Genomic DNA, 25,426 nt, shown 5'->3' on the forward strand with positions numbered 1-25,426 from the left:
GAATGTTGATTATGCGTAAGAGATGCGCACTAAGACCCAGCAGGGGAGACGATTACCCACAATTCCGCAACGCAAAAGAGACAAAAAACGTTGGCTCAGTTGTGATCACGCAATGCTCTGCGCCAAAACAAGAAGCGCATGCATGCTACATGATACTTGGTACTCGTAAACCAAGACTTTTGTTTTCCAAGTCAAAATTAATAAAAAAAAATCTTTGCTCATCTTGCAAAACACTCGCAAACCGCATTACTCGCAATCCGAGGTTTCACTGTACTTGCTTTTGTTCACTGTATGTTTTTTTCCCCAGAATAGTCTAATATATAGTACATTATTTTAGAATCACCCACCCCCATAAAATAATCACAATTTACAGTATATCCAGCTGTATTTACTTAGTGCAACATCCAAGTGTAAGATATAACACCAACATTTCAGGGGGAAAAAAATGATTTTGATAAGGATTTCTTGACTTTTTCCTTAATTTAGTAGTAGCCAATCCCCACGTTTGGAAAATCCATCATTAGGATACAACTACATGTAAACAACAATTATCAGTCAGGGAGGGCAGAGTTACCTCTAAACCACATGACACCAGCCAACCGCATCTTTTTGAACTGCTTGCTCATGTGTAACACACTCCGAGGAGAAAAACACACACCGTGATTGGCTTAGAGCCCCGATTGATGTGAGAGCGCTGACTGCCTCCCATCCCTTCCCTCTAAGATACAGTAAATTCTACAAAAGACGTCTCCTGCTAATATTTCACTAAAGATAAAAAAAAACTTTTATTTGGTGGTTTATCTTTTCACCATTATAACTGCTTTTTGATCTAACAAAAAATCTTTTCTAGACACTTGTTTGGCCAGTAACATGATATTGTGATGATGTAAATCTTTCTTTGACCACTAGAGAGCACTCTCTGACCATGGACTGCAAGGTTTAACCAAATACTGTCAATACACAAGTACATTACACAAGTTATTGCAAAAGTATCTGATACTATATCTTTAGATGAAAAAGGAAAAACAAAAGTCTATTTTATAATATAACTAACCTAAATATACCTTTATCTAAAAAGAACAACTACATTTTATTAGAAAAGTGCCAAAAGTATAGAGCCTCCAGACCTTATCGTGAAAGGCTGTGTATAATATTCTCACATGCTTTCCCAATCTATAGCACAGTTAATATTTACCATGTTGTACACATAACTTAATTTCATACCCTCTCATCACCCACCACTGCACATTCACTTTATAGCTAAAAGCAGGTTAGAAATCTGACCATTACATAAATGTTTCTTCACCACTGTTGCCACAATTTGAAAAAACACAGATCTATAAAATGTTTTTTGTGTGCTATAACATCAGGAGTACCCTTTACTGGAACAAAGGGGACAGAACAAGTTCCATGAAATTATGATTTACCAAGTCAGATGTGGAAGAACTTCAGTGGCCTGCACTGGCCCATGACCTCAACCCCACTGAAACCCTACAAGATACTTTAATAACTGCTGCACCCGAGACCTCTTCACTCCACAAATATTGCTGCAAGATTTTAATTATTTCAAGTACTGTAAAAATTGCACAATTCTCTTTATTGCACATATAGCAGTTATTGCACATATTGCCTAATTATTGCACATTTTGTACTTAAAGTTTGAAGGCAGCTATAAATGCAAAGGGCTATATTCATATTTAATTCAGAAATAAATTTGATTTCCATTTGAAGAGCATCAGCATAAATTAATTCATTCTGCTAATAGGACAGTACCAAGGAAGCCCATACCTATAAACTTTAATATGATCGTCTGGAATATATCAGTGGAGAATAAATCATATTTTTTCCCCCTCCTATAGGCTATTCATGCCTCCATGTGTTTTTTTTATGATACTGTTTTCAGACCATTTCTATATTTATAGTTATAACTTGGTTTTAATTGGCACTGTTCTGCTTATTTCGGGTCACATCGGGTGACTAATCAGCACAGATCTCTCTGTAGAGACACTTATTAAGAAGCGGTGATGGAGTGACGGATCTTTCCTGGTGGATTTACACACCGCACTCTGTTTCTGGTCACATGTACAGATGAACATGTTCATTATATCTCTAGGTTCAATCTCTTTTATGTTTCTGATACTGCACACATTCTCATGGGATGGAGATTTAATGGAAACACCAGTCTTACTGCACATTGTGATGTGGTTGTGTTATTTATTAGTTTATCCTACAGTATATAATATTGTCAAGATTCTCTCTTAACAATATGGTTTAAAATTCAATACAGAATGTTGTAGACTTCAAAACTATTTTTATTAACAGATTTGTGTAATGATTACATCATAAAAATTAAAGAAGCCATTATCTTTCATCAAACCCACTGTGTCACTGTTTACTTCAGTAGTGCTTATTTTTTATTCTGGTGCCATATTGCAGTAAAGGATTTGGCATGGCTTTTGGCTGAAGTTTGGTGATTGGGACCCATATCAAAAGTTTATAACACTGTAATGGCATTTGCTAGTGTAGGTTATTGACATTTAAAAAGTGTTAGAATACCACGAGGGGTGTTCTACTCAAGCAAGGATACTTCAAGCACACTACGACTCTTAGACACAGTAAAACATTTCAATGAGGCATGTTTAAAAAAAAGCTGTACATGTGTGAATGATGATGCTGGCTGTGATGACCATTAACTTAAAGGATACCTGAAATTATTGCAACATCCCATATACAGTATATTCCTGACCAAGTGATTTCCACATGTTAGGAACAGTAAAGGAGTTCTGTAGTTCTGTGAAAGCCAGCATCCCGATGTCAAGAAATTTTTAATCTGCATAGTTTTTTCCCCCAGTATGACTTAAACAGATGTAAATGATTATTGTCTAAATTCACGTTAATAATATTGTTAATAATATTGGTACAATAACGACGTACAATTGTCTTTTTGATTAAAAATGCTCATGTTCTGGTCTTCTGTGTATGGACCTGATCCATGTATTACCTTTTAACCCCTATAGTGCCAGCCTCTAGTGTAACCATGGTAACAAATACAAGATTGCTGCTTAAATTCAACAGCTCATCTGCTCTGTATCTGGCTCATGGGCCATAAGGCATCCAACATTAAGCCTCATTTACTGTGAGTTGTTTCATAACATACAACTTGTTGACAGTTCAAAGTGCAGTAAAATGAATAAAGAAAAATCTTCTTCTTCTTGATAATAATAATAACAATACCAACAATTATAATAATAATAACAACAACAACAAAAACAACAACAACAACAATAATAATAATAATCTTATGAATAATAATGATAATAATAGATGGTGGTGTAGTGTTTGCACCTCCAGAGTCTATTGGCCAATTCCCGCCTTGGGTGTGAGTGTTCTCCCTGTGCTTGGTGGGTTTCCTCTCTAGGTACTCAAATTAGGCTAATTGGCATTCCCACATTGCATGTAGTGTGTGTGTGCGTGTGTGTGTGTGCCCCGTGATAGATTGACGATTGAGGAGAATAAATTAATAAAATTAATAAATAATAGTAATAATAAATAAAATAATTATTGCTAGTTAAATTCCTAATTAATGGTAATCAGTTGTAGTAGTTATACTGAACAATATACACAGCTGTCTTCTGTACATGACTATATATATATATATATATATATATATGTGTGTGTGTGTGTGTGTAAGTTATGTTTAAGGCTTTTTTATTCTGAATTTCAAAAGACCTGTTTTTTTTTATTTATTTATTTTTTTCAGCCAATTGCATATACACTACCTATGTTAAATAAATGTTCCACTAATTTTTTTCTATGTCTTGTAATAATACTTTAGATTGAATTTCCTGGAACATCCACGTCACATATCACATTCCCGGACTAACACATCATTATATTGACACTATCTGTGACTAAATAAAGATTAATGTTTTCCAAAAGGCTGAGGTCACACCAGATGATAAGAAGAAGAGGACGTAAACATTTAGTTAATGATAGACTAAAGTGCACTGAATAATTAAACCATGAATAGGAAGTGTCAAAGGATTGAATGCTTAGAAAATGTTCCCTGTACTTTCCTGTACATATTACACACAGCTATATTAAAATATTTATATAGTGATTTGCGAGAATAAAAAACAGTTAATTGTAATTAGGAAGATTGATTTTACTATTCACCTTAACTTTAACTGTAACTGTAATTTACTGTAACTGATATTATTATTTCAGGCTGAAGCCCATGTACATCGTACACCTGTCTTTCTGTATGGCAGAACTCGCTGCCTAGCTTAATCAATAATTTAATTTTGTATCAGTTACACCTTGTTTACAGTAAATTGTAGTTCCTTCATCTTCAGCCGAATACACTCCCTGTTTGGTACCTGGAGAGTGAATCACAGATGAGAAATTGAAGAATAGATGTTGAAGTTTTGTCTAAAAATTACTCAAGTGTGTTAAAATATACTTACGCAACTTCAGTGCTGTTATTTCAGTGAAAATATTTAGTTTAGCTAATTTTCAAATTAATATCTATTGGTGTGGTGTTTGTTTACATTGAGCAAGTTGCTTATTAGTAGCTTATTTTAAGGTAGATTATTAAATCGCTTTTACTCTACATTTTGGTGCAGGTTAAACGTCAGGCAGAAATTTAAGCACTGCAAAAGTTTCATTAAATTCTGTCCATCGATTTAAGATGCTCCCACAGTTGTGCAGTTGTAAATACTTATGTTTGGAATCTGCTTATACTGTAACTTTACTTCCCATTAACATTTCAATTTAATTTATGGTGACGGTTTAACCTCAGACAAATATCTAAATACTGTTAAAGTGTCATTATATTCACTTAGGATGCGCCCAGAGTTTGATGGTTTGCGGTTTCTGGTGCAGGTTTAACTTCAGGCAAATACCAAGGTATGATTTAAAATTTCCCGCAGAAAGAATAAACATACATTGATCCTTGCAGGTTTAGTTTTCATAGTCTACTTGCCTTTTTATGGCGTAAGCTATGCTGTGTCGGACTTTCCTCTATGTTTGTAAGGATTGTGGCGACTTGAAACTCTATCTACACACTGTGAACTATCACGTTGATTGGCTCTGTTGAGTGATGCATACAGTTTGTTTTGAAACGGCACGAAAGTCTGGTTTTATCTGTTTTTCGACAGATATTTTTACTTCTCTTGCATGTTCTATTCTGTACTGTGTATAGTGCCATTGAACTGAAATACATACAGCATATGGCTTTCAGACAAATGATGAGCAATGTCCATTAACATGACTTATGGTATAAACTATAACCTAAAGAGCCACCGCCAGCCAGCAGAGGGCGACAAAGGCGCATAGTGAGAGTAGCCGAGAAAACTTCCCAGAATCCCCCAGCGTGATTAGGCTGAATTGGCTGCACCTGCCAGGCAGGTTATTTAAAGCCATTTCACGACTCTGTCCCTTGTCGCACCATAGAGGGGTGACTGGTGTTGCGACAAGAGTAAAAAATACCTTTAAAAGAAGGAGAAGGTTGAGGAGAAATGGATAAGAGTCTAAGATAAAGCTAGGGCAGAACGTAAAAGATCACTCCAAAATAAGAAAAATGTATGATCTAATTTATCTACATGGAAAGCTACCCTCTGAGCTATTTTAACTTAATCTGTTGAAACAGATTCCTCTTTTTAAATGTCATTTGCCCTAATTTGGTCAAAAGCTTACTTCCCTGGTCATTTTGTCAAAGTGCACCAATCTTGACCAAACCCCTCCTTTAATTCATATTCTTCCTGTTTTGGGTCCTGCCCATGTTGTGGGTTACTATAGAGGATCACTGGGCTTGCAGATTTTATTCTAGCCCAGGTTTTAACTCTCCTGCCCTTCCCGACACAACCCTTCCGAATTTAACTCGCTTGTGCAACCCTAAGTGAGTTTCCTGACTGAATATTGAGCATACAAGCCACTCAAGTCAATGGCACTTTTTGCCATAAACAAGTGGTGCGTTCCAATGGGCCTGAAATACCCCGCGAAGTATATTTCACGGGGTGTTCAGCCATGTTAAGTGTAATTCCAAACTGCAGGGAGTGAAAATGTTTAGTTCAAAGGGAACTGTGAATTATGTGTAGGGAGTGAGTGAATATCTGGTCTTCACTTCACCGGAAAAGGGAATGAAAAATGTCACATAAGTCATTGCGTCTTGCTGGAGCATGTAAAAAAAAATTGAGCTGGAAAAGGATTTATATATTTATCATTATTATCGAGGATTACATCTTATTAAAAAATCACAATTAAAATTTTAATTTAAGCAAGAAATCCTTAGTGTTATAGGCTAGTAATCTGTAAAAAAAAAAGAATAATGATGCTTTTTGATGCTTTTTTGCGTGCTGCTGACACTGAATCCTCTCCTTAGAATATTAGACTAGTAACATTTGACCAGTAGAGAGCACTGTCTGATCAGTGACTGTACTGCACTTTAGTGCAAAAATATTCCCCATATCTCTGGTTTAAAAGAAAAAACAATTAGTTTTTATGACACGACTGACAACAAAACACCTCCAAAAAAGAAAATTCCTAGATGTTATTTATTATAATGTAATCTTATTAACAGACCCAAACTTAAACTCCCTGATCTGACCCGAGTGATATTGTATCATATCTGTGAGAATAATAACACCATAATATGTCATTATGTAATGACATAAAGGCAGAACCTGAATGTAATACAGTAGCCTTCTTACCCAAAGTCTGTTCATCTGCTGTCTATTTGGGTATCTGCTTACTTCTTTTGGCGTTATAACAAATCAACACTATTTGGTTTACATTTGGTGATTAATCAGCACAGATCTCTCTGTAGAGAAGCTTATTATGAAGCAGTGGTGGAGCTCTGGATCTCTCCTGATTTACATACTGCATGCTGTTAACACTGACATGTACATGTAAATCTCTTTTTCTTAAATCAAACATTGCCAGAGCTTATTTCCCTGGTTTTAGCTACACTGGCTATAAACACCAGGAATGCCAGCACAACAGGTGTTTTAAAAATCAGAGTAAAAAAAATATTTTTATTGCATATTTTTACTTTTCATTCTTGTCCTTGAATGTTGTACTTTTTATCAAATTGTCATGATTGACAGTAAATTTTATTAGATTATAACTATTTCATAAAAGAATAATTGCTTTTTAGAAACATTAAGTTTTTAAATAGAATTTAAACTTAAAATGAAAAGTGCTGTGATAATGATAATGATTTGTAATAATAAATTACCTTTAGTAATTACTGTAGGTATTGTAATTAAATGATCTTTCCAGAATGGTTATTTCTGAATTTTTTTATTTCTGTTTATTTGTTACGAATGTGGATTTTTGTTTGTTTTAGACTTACAGTACAGTAGCATGTTTTAGTTTCACACAGTAGACTGTGATGGTTTAGCATGTTTGTTTCTTTCAACAGGGGTGTGTTTTAGCCAAGCGCTGTTATTAGAACAAAGCAGTTTGGGAGAATGTGGTGAATCAACACTAAGGATTCCTATATCATCAATCCATATTCCTTAATCCCGCACATTTTATCGTCCAATGATCATTTAATAGAAACATAATTGTTACTGTATATCCTGATGGAACTACATCACCTCCACCACCATATACTGGCAGTCAGTGTGAACACTAGCACTTTAGCTCAGGTGCCTGACTGAGAGTGAAACAGGACAATATTTTCTGACTATAGACCGTGAGGTTAGACCCGTGAGGATTGGCTATAGAGCGTTAATTAATGTGGGAGCACTAAGTACCTTACATCCCTCCCCTCTGAGGGAGCTCGGCCTCGAATCGGTAAGCATGAGTATCACCCAGGAATCGGTAAAACTCAGGGTGTGGGTGTGTGGTTAAAAGACACGCACACACATAATTCTATACACATAATTTGAAATACAGCTAATGTGTGGACCAGTATGTCTTCTAATAACATGGCTCTTACATTCTGTTGGTTATGCTCTCATGAAACATTTTTGGAGATGTGCTCAATATCACCTACTCCCAGGTTCAGAGTGATACAGGTGAAGACATGTCCAATGTCAGATGAGGTCCAGAGGATCCTTGGGCCCTCAGGAAAATCTTTCCTGTGAAAGATTAGTTCAGGTCAGTTTGGCCCAGCTTCCCCCCCAAAAAAAAATTTAAATCTTGGAACTCTGAGTCTAATAAGCAAAGAAAATACACACAGCTCCACTACTTCTTTCTGAAACATTTATCTCAAATCTGAGTGAATTTATCTGAGGGAAATACTTAAACAGTTTATTATTTAATTTGTTTATTATTGTATTTTAATGTATAGAATAGAATAGAACGATTTTACATTATATTTTACAGAACTAAAACATCCATAAACATGCAAGCAGACAGATAAGTCAGGCATGCAGATAGACAAGTACTGTAAGTAGAAAGACAAAATGGAAGACACAGACAGATCAACTCACTTGCGGTAACCACTTTCACTAGCAAAGAAAAAAAATCTTACTATGGTTTTCCACATTTATTAATATATTTGAAAGACGCTAACAACAATACAGTATAAGCAAAGGTAGACATTTATTTACAAGTAAATGTGGAAATGTTTTTTCTTTTTCTCTTTTTTTGTAGTAGTAGCAGTACCTTTTTTAAATGATTGAAAGAAAATGCTTAAAACATGGGCATTGTTACTGCTCACTTGGCAACTATTATATTAGTCATTATTTAAAACATGTCAAGTTGTATTAAGCAAAGACTCACAGTGAAAACTGATGAAATAACTGATGATGATCAGTCGATTAGGAGTCTAAAAGCTTCTAAATATCACCAGGCCAATCACTTATATTTTCACTATATACAATATGTAGAATGATAAACATGTTTAATGCTTTTTGCTTTTTGTTTAATGATTACTAATTCATAACAGTCTATTATTTATAAGACTCAAATAAAAATGTAATTAGCAACTTAAATAACCTACCCCTTATGACTGAACATTACAATACATTCACAAATGGAAAAAACCCTTATGTCCTAATCGTACAGTAATATGTGTTTTATTAACCAAGTGTTTCAGAGAGCGCCACAGGATATGTTTTCTCCCAATGGCCATAAAATTATACAACTCTTCTCTGTAACATGTACACTATGTGAATAGTCCCTGTCAGTAACAATAACACAATATATATTATTACATACCAATATTATATACATACAATATTAAATACCAATATAATATGTAATACAATATGGGATTAATAAAGTTCTTTGAATCTTGATTCTTAATATAAAACTATAGTCACTACAATATTTAAAAGAATAGAGTTTCAGCAAGACTTTGTCCTCAGACAGTCTTTCTCCATATCATTTTGCACAAGGAAATGTTGCAGTGATGGTGTAAGTCTCATTGCAAGTATGAAACTTCTCTAACAGCTAATTTATTACAGTTAAATGTATGTGTGAAACATAAAGGAAAAAAAGATGTTAAATGAAACACTGTGTCCTAACCATTTGCATTGCATTGCCTATAAACACTTCATTTTTTTCTCACGTTCCCATATTCATTGTTTTCACCACCACAACCAAACTATTACAGTAACAGTTTCCTTCTTTAGATGTCTAAAAACCCATTTACTGTCCAATCTAAACAGCAGGAAATCAGTTTACTAAATCAGGTTGCTGAAACTGTTTTTAGCTCTATTTTCATGCAGTTTATTAAATGTCTCAAGTTTGAGTACATAAAAATAAAATAATCAAAGGACAGTATACGTTTCAGTGAATGTTAAAAATATTAAACAGAACACCTTATATACTAGCCACACTTGTATTTAGATTATTTAGAGAACTTTGAACATCTAATTTATTGCTTTTATTAGGCATCTTGTCTTTGATATTTTAGGAAAAACATGACTTGGATAAGTTTGTAATTCATTGTTTGACCCTATTTACCTTCAGCTGCTTAGCTATTGCATATAATTTGTTGCCGCCTTATTTGTAAATTACTTTACATAATAGCATCTCCAACTAAGTATAAGTTAAAATACTGACTTTATAATTAAAAAGATTAGTCTAGAGACACATTTTAACTTAGAAAGTGATGGGATTTTAAAGAAAATCATAGCAGCAAACTGAGCACCTATATTTATTTAACTGAACACTTTATATGAATCATGTGCAAGCCAAAACCTCACTCATGCAATTATATACTCTAATTAGACAATTGTGCGGCAACAGGAAACAGCTCATGAAGAAAAAACAAAGAAAAAAAGAAAAAACATCCAGTGAATGGCAGAAACATAAAGTGGTATTTTTGTATTATTGCTGTGTTCTTGCTTCTGGTTGGCGATCTCATCAAACACCCACCCACCCACAGACACACACACATATTTTATATATATATATATATATATATATATATATATATATATATATATATATATATATATATACAAAAACCATTCCCCTTACCATCTCTTAGATGATTAATGCCGTGTATTGTTACATTTATCATGAAAATGAAATATTATAATTCTATGTATGATCACCTGCGCACTATAAATAATGGCGAAAAGAAGAAGCTTTGTTTTTTTCATTAGACTTTGTGGCTTCACCTATGCTGGAGTGCAAAAGAGTAAAAAATAAATTTTTAAATGCCATTATAGTAATTTGGTGTACTATAATGGCATTTAAATATGTCATTTAAATACTGTGTGTGTGTGTGTGTGTGTGTGTGTGTGTGTGTGTGAGAGAGAGAGAGAGAGAGACTGGTGTATCGGTAAAAAACTACAATTCTATTAAATTTAATTATTTAATTACTAACATTTAGATAGATTTTTATTGTACTCTTATAAATTATAGTTATTTTTTTAAATTGCATGTTTAAGTTTTGATGGCTCCAAGTTGATATAATTAAGCTTACCATTTGTTAATAAAAATGTTCTTTTGTATGTTATATTGTATGTTAGTTTTAAAAAACGTTCTTTAATTTTTTATAGATTACGTTTTACCATTATAATTTACCAGTTATACACTTTGAACATTTGTTTCTAAATATGATGTCAAAATCAGCTAATGATCCAATAAACATTGTTTTTTTTGTTTTTTTTTAAAGTGGAAGTTTCCTTTCACACTTTTGTTTGTGGAAATGTTTTCTATAAAATTTGCAACCATTTACATTTTGAGATCTACTGTATTTTTAACTTTAGATTTAAGTACTGTAATTTTCTATTTATTTATTTAATGCATTTAACCACTGCATTGCTGACTCCAAAATACTCTATCCCCTTAGTTCTTATTTTAATCAAGACAATAAATGCATCAACTTTTGCCAAAGACACACTGAATCCATGCCTTAATTTCTTTTTCTTTTAAACATTTAACAATACAATAATATAATATAATAATATTATAGGCCTAATATGATCTGTAGACAACTGAATGGTATTTTCCTTGAATAAATACTGAAGTCCACTCCTTTATGCTCCACTTATTCTGTTGGTGGGTATGTTTAAAAAATACTAAGAATAAAAAATAAAAATATGCTCATATCATTTATTTCAGTCAACACGAGGAGCCATTTTGATAGTCAATCCAAATTAGTGTTATGACATCCAGCAAGTGACCTATTTTTCCCTTCCCTATACCTAAACTATCTCATAGCTACAGTGGGATGACTTTGAAACATTGGAATTTTTTTATTGTTTTTTTTTTTCTTTTGTATTGTACATAAAAAGTATGTGTCTTTCTATCTTCTGTGTTCTGCTTTGTCTCCTTCTTATTAGGACCCTTATATATACACACTGCCAGGTGCCTGTTTGCCTGTTTAGAACTCTGCGTGGTAGCAGCCTGCGGATCTGCCTGTTCCAAACAGTGCAAAGTATTTTGCGGGTTCTGCCCCTCGTGAGACCCGCGTCGTTACAATGATGGCCAATTAATGTGTGTAAATGATTTCTTATGCTCTAAGAAATGAGCACAACTTGAACTTGATGATTCTTAGCATTGTCATCCTGTAATATGCCCTTGCCATAAGGGAAGAAAAAAAATCAATAGATGGTTTAACCTGGTCATTCAGAACATTTCAGGAGTCAGCTGCCTTTATTTTATTGCAACATGACATTGATGAGCCTAGACCTGACCAAGATGAATCAACTCCTGATGCAACCCTCCGCAATTAACCTAGGCTTGTGACCAGCACCAGAAGTGCTCTCGCTCATGCAACCCTCAGTGGCTGATGTTGGTTCCCTGACTGGGTATTAACTTTGCTAGTCACAAGCCAACAAAGCAAACCAGTATAAAAACACTGCGTTGGATATATTAACGTCCAAAAAAATTAACTACGGCTTTAAAACCTCTTCTTTGGTTGATAAACATATACTGTACGTGTTAGTATCCTTAGTCTCCAGGCTCACCTTTAATTTTTCAATTGATTCGCAACTAATCATCACTTGTTGGTGGTGTTAACCCTGGAGAGGCTTTTGGTTTGTTTGGGAATGTCTGGTGAAATGTTTAATGAGAGACTGGATATGTGTGATGAGTGAGGTTTAGGAACATTATGTCTGAATGTAAAATGTTACAATCATAGACACAGCTGCAGTGAGTTTTATCTGGAAAGTGTTTTCTGCCTGTGATGGCTAAAACTTTGGGTCACTTTTTAACAACACTGGTGGCTTTTAAGAAGTTGATCTTCTGAGTAATGCCCACAGAGGTTTGTTCTGATTCAGCTGTAAGGAAGTGGTGAGTCAGATGTACAGCAGACAATGTAATTGCACAAGAAACAGCTCAGGCAAGTGAAGAGTTTGCAGAGGCCATGGAAAAAGGTTTAAGGGAGTGTACAGGGAAAAACTGAACTCTACTGGGGATAGTACATGATGAAAAAAAGTACTCCAGTTAAAATGGTTTCCTTATTGGTCAAAACAAAAAAAAAACTTATGATTTCATTAGAGATCAAATGATGAAAGAGGAATTTGGTAAAGGTTTTATTTTTTCAGTGTAGAACATTGTTCTTCATTGCTTTTTACTCTTTGCTGACATTGCATCTTCTCTTTACATTAATTGACTAATAAAATTATGTTAATCCTATATGTAATACATGTCTGATCAGTGACTGTAGTGCAATTTAGTGCAGAAGTATTGAAGAAGGGTGAAAAAGAAATTTACTTTGTTTTTATGACAACAAGAACAACAACAGAAAGCACAATGAAAAATAAAAAATAAAAAACACAATTACAAGAACCAAATGTCCTGGATCTCTCCTGATGGATTTACACAAAATAATTAAGACAATCAAAGCATTGACCAAATACCCACTTAAATTATGCTTTTAGTTACTTCAGCATTGGTGGAATAATTACTTAGGTGAGATGTGCTTTTTCTCTCTTTTTATCAATTGGGAAAACTAGCCTCTCAGGTGTTTTGTGAAGGTGGTATAATGGGGTGGGAAATGTTTTTATCACTGTGCTTTGATTAATACTAGTCAATCACTGACTAAATGTCACGGCCAAAGTAGATATTGTTGCTGGCCATGTGCATCCCTTAATCGCCACATATCTTCTAATCGCTATTTACAGCACCATGCTGCAACATGTCATAAAGTGAACACTGGCTCAAACTGGACTTGCACTGTGTTCAGCCTTGCGGATGATTTTATTTATCTTGCCTACACCCATGGCACTGATGCTGCTCCCCCAGCAGACCACAGCACTATAACCGGCACTAGCCTCAACAGACCAATAAAACATTTCCAGCATCCTGCTGCATACATTAAAGGATCTGAGTTTCCTCAGGAAATAAAGTCTGCTCAACCCCTTCTTATACACAGCGTCAGTGTTGGTCCTCCAGTCCAATCTGCTGTTCAAGTGAACACCCAAGTACTTGTAGTTGTGCACAACCCCAACCTCCTCACCCATGATAGTAACAGGTTTAATTACAGTTTCTAATTACACTTCCGAAAGTCCACCACCATTTCCTTGGTTTTTATAATGTTTAGGAGCAGGTGGTTTCTGGTGCACCACTTCACAAAGCTGTCTAGAAGTCCTTTATACTTCAACTCTTGTCCATCCCTGATACATCCCACCAATAGAGTCATCAGAGAATTTCTGCAGGTGGCCGTTGCTTGTCATTTCATGAAAGATTAAACATAAGTGCTTCTAGACATACTGAGTTCATACAGTAATTTTCACAAGTTAGAAACCCCTATTTATTTTTGAATGTGTCATTAACGTGGCTCAGAAGAATGAGTAGTCTCAGAGTAATTCATAAATTTTCAATTAGGAACACATGCGCAAAGCATCGCAAAAACTCTGTAGGTTATGTACAGGAAACAGAAATGAGTAGTTACTAGTAACTAGTTACTCAAACTAGTAGTTACGACTCAGATTCGAAGACACATGAGAAGAACTGCTTGAGAAGAATTCTGTTTCTTGTGTAATGCACTGGATAGGAAGTCACCTGACAAAATGACGAATGATTCGGACTAGAAGATATGAAAGGTGAGCTGCTCATTCTGTTTATCATATGTTCTTAGCTGCATTGTAATTTTTCATTACTGGAACTAGACTCAAAATGTGTGTATGTAGATGTGTTGGGGTCCTGTTTATTGAAAATTTAACATAAAATTTTATTTTTGATCAAAAAAATGAAATGAAATTTATTTTAATAAATAAGATAAAAAAAAAAACAAGTCACTAAAATTATTCACACTTCCCATCACAACACTAGACTAGACAGTGAAGCAAGAACCCAGAAGAGTCCCCAATTCACACTAAACAAAAAGTGTCCATGCGTGAAATCCCTGATGTAACCGCATGAAATCACTACTCCCGAAGATCATTGTTGGTCTAGGACCGTGGTTCTCAAAGTGTGGGGCGCGACCCACTAGTGGGGAATACAGACATGACAGGTGGGGCGCAATGAACAGGAGGGAATTAGTGGAAAATAATAGGAAAGTACCTATTCTAATTCTTGCTTTTCTTTATTGACAATAAAGATCGGACACTTAAAACTAAACAATCACACGCAAAGAAATGGATCATTAATACAAGTAAATTATAATAACATCAGAGAAAAAGTGGAACCATAGTGCAACAATAACGGTTTAATGTCGGCATGTTAATTGCAGAGGAGCAATATATAAGGAAACATTTGGTATTATATATGTAATTTCATTTATTCCAATGTGTATGCTGATGTTTCTGTATTTATGTTAAAAATTAATATTTTATCAGACAGTACTAGTCTGGCATTTCTAGTTTCCAGTGTGGCAACAAAGTTGACAAAGTTTTTGATCCTTTAGGCGCTGAACAGAAGGGAAAATCAATATCTTTCTACGCTTTTTGTTGGTGTGCGGCATTTTGCGATGATCCCTAAATCATTTGTTGCACCGTAGAGAATAATGGTGTTTATGCTTTTAAACATGTATAATTTAAAGCGGATGTAGCTTAAAGACAATGTAGAGAGGAAATATACTGTATGTGGGTATCTTATGTGCGGGTTTATTTACACAGCTATTGAATTCAGAGATGCGAATATCAAACTAACTGTACCGCGGACACAAACCGGGTCAGTGATGTACTGTATGTAGTGAGCATAATAATGTCAATGGATACATTTGTTACATGGACCACAAAAAAGCAGGCGATTGAGCACTATTAGCCTAATCAACCAAAAAGCCAGCCGAAAGAAAAACATGATGAAACCTGTGTTGCGCTTGGATTCATGGTGAGAGGAGAGACCTTTGTGTGTTTTGTGTCTTAAACCGCTGGCAGCAGACAGCATGAGACCTAACAAATTAGGAAGACACTTAGAGACAACACACCCCAGTCACGTTAATAAGCGTGTTCGACTTCTTTGAAATAAAGCTCTAGATAAGTGACGACGTAAGCCTGTTATAACAATTGCATGTGCATTTTATCTGTTGGTGTTATTTGATCTTATTGGTTTAGAAATTGGTAGTTCGATAAATAGTAAACTTGGCCGATTTCAATATCATTTTGTTGACAAGTGAGGCTTGAAAATTCGCCCACCTCCTTCAGTGGAAGCATGTTTCCACAACCAGGCATTGGACACAGTGCATTGCTCTTCAACCCTTCCAGCAGAAACAACAGCATATCCCCAGTGGCATACTGTAGAACACTGCAAAGCCTTGCAGCGAGGGTGCAGTATTTTGCTGTGAGGGCCAGGCATGACGCAGGGCGTGGCACAGGTGGGACAGGGCTTTTGGAAAGTACCTTGCGGTTTTCCCCACCTGTCAGGAACCATACTGCTCTCCAAGCTACGAGGATATTCAGGGTCATAATCGCATTTAGAGCAAACGGGGCCTTTAACAGGGCTAACAGAGACCCCAAGAAATAATCCATGGTAGCAAGGCACCATCCAGGGATTATCCTTGTTATTTTAATGCACACTTGCCCCAGACCAGAAACTGCCAAAAGTTTTGCTTTTATAGAGATCTGCACACCTGCAGATAATCAGTTAATAAAGGACTAATGATAGCAGCATCTGGCTGTAACTTCTGTAACTAAATCCTGTGGAAGTAAGGAGAGGGTATTTAGTGTTGCCTACATGCTGTCTATTTTAATAATAATGGCACAGTAAAAAATTATAAATCAGATGATTCTTATTATGTTTTTACACAAAAACAACAAATAATTAAAGAGGAAGCACAAACATTTGAACATGACTTTATATATAATTTTGGATTTAAAGTAAAAAAAGTGCTATGATTATGATGGTAATGATTGTTATTGTAATTATTAATCAGTTTAATAGTTTTGTCAGAATAGTAATTTCTGAATAGTTTAAATAATGAATTACTTGCTCTTTATTATTGTTAACATTTGTTGATGTAAAAAATATTTTTTGTGATGTCTTATACTGTACTTATAAAAAATAATATAGTGAGTAACTTTAGCATACCTCTCTTCAGCATGAAAGAAAAATTAAACAGCAAATGCATGACAGGGCACAAAGTCTCTCTACCTGCAGCCTCAGAGGGTCTTCATCTGAAACTTACGTTTTTTTTGGAAACTTTAATTTAGTTTTGTTTCTTTACTCCCTCTTTTTCTGTATTATTAGAGCCTGAGCACTATAGGGTGCGCAGGACCCTCTTGTTTTCCTGAGGATTATTATTATATACATATTTTTCCACACTTTTGGGCTTTTTTGGGGGGCTTAACATACTAAAAAAATCATGAAAATTGGCAAACAGGTTGGAATCTGCTGCCATTAGGATGCCTGGGAGTCTGCTCGTGGCCTTCAGGGGCCCTCACAAGAGATTTTGCTGCATAGCTCATACACACTTTCACATAGGCACATGAAACATATTTAGAGCTGATTCACTCATGCATGTCCTGGGCTAAACTTAGCAGGAGGCCGGTTATTTTGGGCCGTTCGCAAAAACGCACCCGATGGATTTTGATATACTCCTCATAGGGAATTTATATGATCGCCACCAAACTGGGCAGATGTAATCTAAAGACATTGAGGATGTAAAATTGCAGGGAGATTTTTGATATCTCAAATAGATCAGCCATGATGATGCCTTGAACCTATGCTGAAAAGTGATTAATAACTTTATGTGTATCTCTCTCTCTCTCTCTCTCTCACACACAAACACACACACACACACACACACACACATATCTCTCTCTCTCTCACACACAAACACACATACACACACACTTGACATGACAAATATTTAGGGCCCAAGCTGACATCAGCCCTATATAGTGTGTGACATGTGCAAGTTGTGCAGTGCACCCAGGCAGCAATGTTTTTTTTTGTAGGTCTTAACACGCTCAAACAAAATACAGGTTGTGCGGTGAACCCGGGTGGCGATGGCGCAGGGTGCTTGGGCCCGCTCAATGTTGCTTGCAACTATATTGTTGTTGTTGCATTATATGTGTGCATGTGGTTACAGAAATTTTGTTTTGTTTTTGTGCTTTGCATATTTATTTCTTTACACAGGAGTATGTTTTGGCCAAGAGCTGATATTACCTAAGAGAATAAGTAAAACAGTTGGGGAGAATGTGGTGATTACCCCAATCTATATTCCTAATACCACACTTCAGTATATCAGATGGAAGTTTAATACCAGCACCATTCTTGTTGGACCTCCTGGTAGAATTACTATACAGCCACCATACACTGACAGAGTTCATCTGAACACTAGCACTTTAGCTCTGGAGCTCAGGAGGCTGACTGAAAGTGATACTGGACAATACACTCTAACTGTAGATACTGCTACAAACATTTTCACAAATGTGACCTCGCTGCAGGTGTTTGGTGAGTAAAAAAAAACATTTAATTTTAACCACTGTGGGAAGAATGTTTTCCTTATTTGGTAAATACAAGAAAAACCTTTACTGTACAGTAGAAGTGATTGCTTTATGACTTCTCTAATAATGCAACCATAGAGACCTGTGTAGCTGCATGTTGAATTGACATGGATAGTAAAACAATTCATTACCAGAAACAATGTAGTGCAGTTAAATAGGGAGGATGAGGAGATTTGAGAGTCAGCCCTAGACTGTTTGCTAATTGCGCATCTTTCTGTAGCCATCCTGATATAGATGAGATGATATTTTGAACCATCTTAATTTAAATATTATTTAAAAGTCTGTTTATAAGAAGATATTTAAAACAGATATATCCTGGTCATTGTTGAATGTCAAATTGAATGATTTGGTGTTATAGTAAATTATAAACTTTAGTGTTTAGAGCAGTTTGGTTATTCCCTGGTTTTCCAAGTATTTCTTTTTGTTTTAAAAGTCACAGTGGATTAATACATGTACAGTTGTTCTTCAAAGTTCTTTAACATAATTCATATGTTGGAGCTTTTATGTGATTATTATTTAAAATATGAAGAGCTAATATTGGTGGCACAGTGATTACTTTGATTATATAGGTCATTACTGTTGAAGTCTTGTGTACTGTATCTGAACCATTTTCTTACTTTTAAATCTTCAATTCCTGCTTTAAATGTTATTATAATACCAAGTAACACTGAACTGGTCGAGTTCAAACAGCACTGTGAGTCTTGTCTGCTCTGCGTCTGGCTTTTTCATTTATTTGGCTAAATGGCAGCTCTGCGGTAACAGCAGGGGAGCGAGTTCAGCTAACAAACAGCAACAAAAATCTGACCATTACCAGTGTGATCAGAGGTGACACAGGTCCATACCAGTGTGAAGCATCTAACAGTTTCAGCAATGCAATGAGTCCTTTATTGAACCTCACTATTTACTGTGAGATATCTCACAAATCTGCATGATATAGTAACTGGTCTCCACAAAACCAATATTGCTCCAAAACTGACTGAATATGAACTATTCCATTACAGATGGTCCTAAAAATTTCAGTTGTAGCAGCACCAGTGGGACCTTTCTACAGCTCTGGGTCAAACCTCATATTGACCTGGTCAGCTGGTTCCAGTCCTGCTGCTGAGTTTTAGTGGGCTGTGAATTGAGCAGATCTTGGTTAATTGGGCCAAAAGCTCAGCCTGAGCAATATTCAGAGCAGTCATAGCGGCGATTACACCTGCATGGCAAATTAACAAAGAGAGCCTGAGATACGACACATCTGAACCCATCAGCATCACTGTACTATATGCGTTATAATTTGGTTGTTGTGCAACAAGCAGTTAAACACAGCCTATATAAACTAGCTAGTGTTCATTTGTCCCCTTATATTTTTATTATTGTTTTAAGTTCCTTCTACCCATCTCTCCCCAGCCCATCTGGCCATAATCAACAAAATGTAGAATTGTTTACAGTGTACCAAACAGCATGTGCATTACACACACTTTTACACTTTTACCCGAAAAATTTAATTCTTATGTGTAACCAGGTTAAAAAAGCTGACCTGTTAATCACAGGAGTGGTTAGTTGTGCCCCTGTCTGTTTGCATTGCACATATTGTGTCTATTAGTGGGGTTTTCATTTAGTAAGAAAATGTAACGCTGGCCCTTTAAGAAACACAAGCGTGCAATTACCTGAAAGTGTCGTTGCAATTACCTGAAAGCAGTGCGATCTCATACCACGGTGTTCGTTGGTGCATTGGAGCAAAATTTACGCCAAAGTTTAGTGAAAAGTAAACTAGCATGAGCTGTGCATGCATGATAAAGGTAAATAAGAGCTCCTTAGTGTTTTGCTGGTCAGTGTGGCCGTGTGTCGCGTTGATTTCAGGGGATTTAACCGGGACACATTAGTGTGGGTGAACCAAATCAACGCCGTCGCGTAAAGCGTAAGTGCTTGGACATAATCCACTTTATATACTGAGTATGTTGTGTGTATCTCTATGTGAAACAGCATGATTAAAATATAGTTATTTTATTTATTCAAGAGGGGAGAAAACTGCTCCATAGGCCATCCGTGTGCTTCCGGTGTGAGTGTGAAGCATCAGAGTGAGTGTTATTTCATGTTACTGTTCCAAAAGTGAGTTATCGTGATACACGTGTGTTTTGTTATAGAGTACAGGAAGATAGAGGATTTCTTTATGTTGTGTGTTCCCAATGTTAATGTGAACCTCTATTATATGCAGAGAAGAAACACAAGCTCCTCATATGCAGTGTTAATTTGTGATGTACTAGAGTGGTGATAAACAGTAAGTTTGAATCAGTTATTTTGTTTTATTTGAAATGAGACAGTATGTCTATGGATGATGTTATATGTCATGGTTGTGCTGACAAGGTTATATTTATTTTTGTGTTTGCTTATAGAATGAGAGGCTGCTACCGTTGTCTATGTAATGCATTTATTTAGAGATAAATTATCATTTTGTTTTGAGGGACAAACTTTACTAATGTCAACAACTGTACATGAGTTTTAAGTTTCTTTCTGATTCCCCGAATTTGCACAATTAACGCTGCTCTATTTAAAGTGCAGTCTGGAATAAAAGATCCCATCTAAATTATTTATCCTGTGTCTGGCGTTTTCACTAAAATCACATCCCAGGCTACATATGTGAGGCTCTACATCCTATGTGAGCCAAGCTTACAGAATATTAGTAGACATTTCACCTTGCAAAACTCTCCTCTTTGTCAGACTTTGGTTTCTGAAAAGAACTATGAAAAACCTGATGAGCCTATATAGGGGTGGTCATATATATACAGGCCCAAAGAATTTTATACACATATATACTTTATATGCCTTTCTTCTGATGGTCACATGATAGCATCAACCATGATGCGACTACTGACATATTTAGAGAAAACATAATACAGTGGTTCCTCAGGATACAAAAGCCCTGCCTTGCGAATTTTCACCTTAAGAACATTTTGCAAAAAAGTTTAATTTTTTAAGCAGCTGGTGCCAAAAGGAATCATAAATTAAGCTTAAGTGAGGTTTACTGTCTATTTATTTCTTATTTTACTTCATTCTTTTACTTCATCATTTTACTACTAAATGTTTTGATTGTTTTTACAGTATATGTAAAATAGAATTATAGTGTTAAAATTTGTGTAAAAAAAAAATTGGCTGGAACATATTATCCGCATTTACATAATTTCCTATGCAAACATGCGTTTCGCATAATGCTAATGAAGGACTGAAGCATTAACTCCCCCATAAATAGTAAACCAACCATTGTCAATAGACACATACAGCCAACAAAACTGCCATTAATTTGACTGCTATCACAACCAAGAGGACACTATACTGTGTTTTGAGGTGAAGTGCATTTTTTTTATATTGAACAAGACTCACCTTGACTGATGTATCATTTCATTCACTCTCTCTCTTTTGCTCGCTTGTTCTCTATCTTTCAAAAATAGATTTGCGAGCATTGGGGAGCTGATATTAATGTTCAAGTCTAAACAAAAATAACCCTGCATGTTAATGACATGACATTCATTTACCGTTCACCAAAGAAATTTGCCCATTTAGTGAACGGATCTCATTTAGCACACTCATGCACACTACTGCTGTTAGATACTTTGATTTGTTACCCATAAACTTAATAATATTTTTTATTAACAACAGCCAGGAGGTCTCTTTAGCATCTGGGGGTTATTGCATTTGATGTGAGGTATGGTGCTTAATAGAGGTTCTTTAAGTCAAATATAGTATAATGAGTTGTAAATGTTTAAACTGTTTTAAAAAGGCATTTGTCTACTATTGTAAGGTTTTTAAATCCCAGTACTGCCAATGCCCTTAACCCTTAGCTGCTCAATTGTATAAATGTGGCAAAAGTCATGTTCTCTCACTTCTGTTAGTCAGGTTAAATAAGCACACACTGTATGTCAGATTCCGATTAATGCTAATATTTGACTCTTATATCAAGTCTTGTAAACTTTCATGTCTTGTTAACTACAAATGTAGACTTTCTAGAAATTTGTTCTGTTCTTCAGTAGTATTAGACCTTATTAATTTGAGAGTTTATAAACAGGTCCTGAATGAGATTATGAATTCAGACCTTCAAATGTTTGTTCTGTAATAGGTGAAAACTATTTATTCTGATATGATTTCTTTGTGTTCTCATAAAAGGAAGGCATACTGATGGAGGTGGAGATTCACTTTCTGGAGAAGCTATAGCTAGAATTGTTATTGTAGTTTTATTAGGTGTTGCTGGTATTGCTGGTTTGATTTTCTACTTTGTGAAAACAAATGTAAGTACACATTAGTCCATAACTTTAATAGCTAATTTTCTTGGTTCTCACAACATTATCACTATTTCTGAAGTGGCCCTGAGACAAAAAAGGGCCAACAATCATTTCAAATTAGGGTGAGATGTAGAAATATTGTGTAGTAACCTATGTATGTTGTGGGATGGCCCATGTATATATGAGTTGATCCAGCTCTGCTATTTACTGTAAGTCAGGAGCAGATGCAGTTTAAATTTGTTGTTTGGGTATTTTAGTCCTCCAGCATTTACCAGTTTGATTTACAGCTGAATAAAATGCAAAGTATTTTTTTCTAAACAAAATGTAAAACTTTTGTTACACAAAAAGTTTTTTTTTTTTTTTTTACTTTGCTAAAGTTGTAACACAAATTTTTGTGAACAATAACTCTTATATCTGAGTTATTGTAATAAATAATCTTAAATACTCTTGCAGGCCAAAAATAACCTCTAGAGAAAATATGAAGAATGCAGGTATGTATTTTAGTCATTTATACATGTGAATAAACTTACTTGTACAAAACACAATACATTTCATAGGATATGAATTAGATCACCAAAGTAAAGTAATATGAGATTTATATATGGACCTATTTTGGAGAACATAATATTTATTGTGACAAAAAAGTATTCCTATTTATTATTGGCCAGTGGTTCCTAAAAACATTCTAATATTCTATTGTATAATGATAATAATGCTTTAGATGTTTTCCCCCACAGCAATACCAAAGAAACGTCAACGTGTAAGTTACTGTCTTAAATTTCCAGTCTTGTGCTCCATAGACCATGCAGTAGATGTAAGAAAAGAGTTTCTATGAGACTGTCATACTTACTTGGAAATTATGACAAAGTCTCTTCCTGTAGAGACTCCACTGTACTGTAGATAGATATCTTCCCGAAAGCCACTAAGGACTTTGACCTCATACATCACATAGGCAAAGCTATTTCACACTCTGGTAGCTATGGACACAGTGATCACTTTTATAAAATTATATAGGAAAAAAGCTAAAGAATGTTTCACCAGATACAAACTGAGCAGGAGTTAATCATTCTTCTTTAAGTAAACTCTAACACTTCTGTGTGCTTATGATTACCTACAGTAGCAACTGCACTGAAGCAATCAAATAATAGTAACTGTAACCTTTTCATGTATAAAGTTCTTTATTTTCTAGTGCTACACATTACTACAGTATAAATAAGACAACAAATAAAGAGAGAACAAAATAGTCTGCCACATTTCTAGTTGCAGTGTAATCTGTGAATATTTCATTATGTATAATGGCATTTGTTCTTATTGTACCTGTCATGTCATTAGAACAGCCTACTAATTTTAATAGATTTGGGGATTGCAGCTTTTTGTTCGTTGTTTAATTTATAATCTAATTTCTAGTTTTATTAAAGTTTAGTAGGACTGCAACCTGCAGCTGATGACACTTCATCTTTTTCAGACAGCAACATCTAATCCTGCAGCTCAAATCATTTATTCTGATGTAAGGAATATATAGAATGATGCTACAGCATTAAATGTGGACCACAATGACCAAGTCTGCGAACCCCTGCTTAAAAAAAGGGAGACTGTGAATTTGATCAACCAGTGGAAGAAAAAAAATCTTGAGATCTTTAATATTATCCAAATATTTTTATTTGCAGATTCTGCTTGTGTATCTATTGTTGTCTTATTTCGATGCGACCTTCAGTGTTGAGTCTAAATTTAGTTCTTATATGTTTTTGCTTTATAGTAGGTGCAAATGTATTAAAATGTAGTTTCCTTAAAATAAATGTTATATACTGTACATTCAATTCATAAAATTATGAAGGAAAATTCTATAAATATATACAGTACAAATCCTCAACATCCACTTTATAAGGAACATCTATACACCTGCACCATCATAAAATCATCCAGATTTAGTCTAATGAGATTCTGTAAACTCTAAGGACTGCCATGCGCAAATATCTCAGGTGATTTAGCAGTTTCTAAAAAAATTATATTTTTAGATTTGAATAACTGTACATGTGTTCCTAACAAACTGGATGGTGAAATTATAGCATATAACCTAAATAATATCCATTCTGGTAACATTTTGCTGCGAGCTTCTACAGAAATAATTAATAAGCTATTGGACAGGAATCGAAAGGGCTCGTGTGGCATGAAGACGACCTTTGTTTAGAAATAAATCTGTTAAAGAAAAACTGTTTATTTGTTCCTGTTAGTTTCTGCATAGTTACCTATGACTTGTAGTATAATACTGTAAAATTGTTACCTATAAAGTTTATTCGGGAGTGACCAAAATTGATTAAATGCACATGTAATAGCTATAAAGGTTTGTTTCTTCTTACTGCAAACAGAATATGTTATTAATGAATAGTTACGGGCTGCCCGGCACATTAGGCAACATATATACATCCACCATTTCTGTGGGAATTATTTACAGGGTCGAGTAGCCAACAAAACTCCTGATTGTATCTGAGCACTTGCGGGGTGAAGGACCTTTCTCAAAGGTCCAACAGTGGCCCGAAACCTTAACCACTGAGCCACCCTTGCCCTATGTTATTAATAATGATGCATTTTTTATTATATAACAATATAATAAACATTGCCACTCCAGACAAAAAAAATTACAAACCTCTTTTCTCTTAAATATCAAAGACCAAATGGCTAATAATAGCCACACTTCAGATGTTCAAAGTTTTTAATTAAAGAATCTAGATAGAGGGGGTGGGGGGATGGGCTAATACATAAAGTGTTATGATTATGGAAAAAAATTTTAAGCTTCACTGAAACTTCTACTCTGCTTAAAACTAAGACATTTAACAAACTAATGAAACAGAACTAAGACTTTTA

The 25,426-nt window shown here is 35.0% G+C and overlaps 1 long non-coding RNA gene and 1 pseudogene across 1 annotated transcript; both read left to right on the forward strand.

Moving 5' to 3' along the window:
* Positions 1-17,804: 17,804 nt before the first annotated feature.
* LOC128520031 (carcinoembryonic antigen-related cell adhesion molecule 8-like) lies at positions 17,805-19,583 on the forward strand (annotated as a pseudogene).
* A 231-nt stretch (positions 19,584-19,814) lies between these two features.
* Positions 19,815-20,877, forward strand: LOC128520028 (uncharacterized). The gene is made up of 2 exons (XR_008357904.1): positions 19,815-20,399; positions 20,506-20,877. It is a non-coding gene; the product is annotated as an uncharacterized LOC128520028 (long non-coding RNA).
* Positions 20,878-25,426: the final 4,549 nt, after the last annotated feature.

This window comes from Clarias gariepinus, chromosome 4 (genome assembly GCF_024256425.1).
Source record: "Clarias gariepinus isolate MV-2021 ecotype Netherlands chromosome 4, CGAR_prim_01v2, whole genome shotgun sequence".
Classification (NCBI taxonomy): Eukaryota; Metazoa; Chordata; class Actinopteri; order Siluriformes; family Clariidae; genus Clarias; species Clarias gariepinus.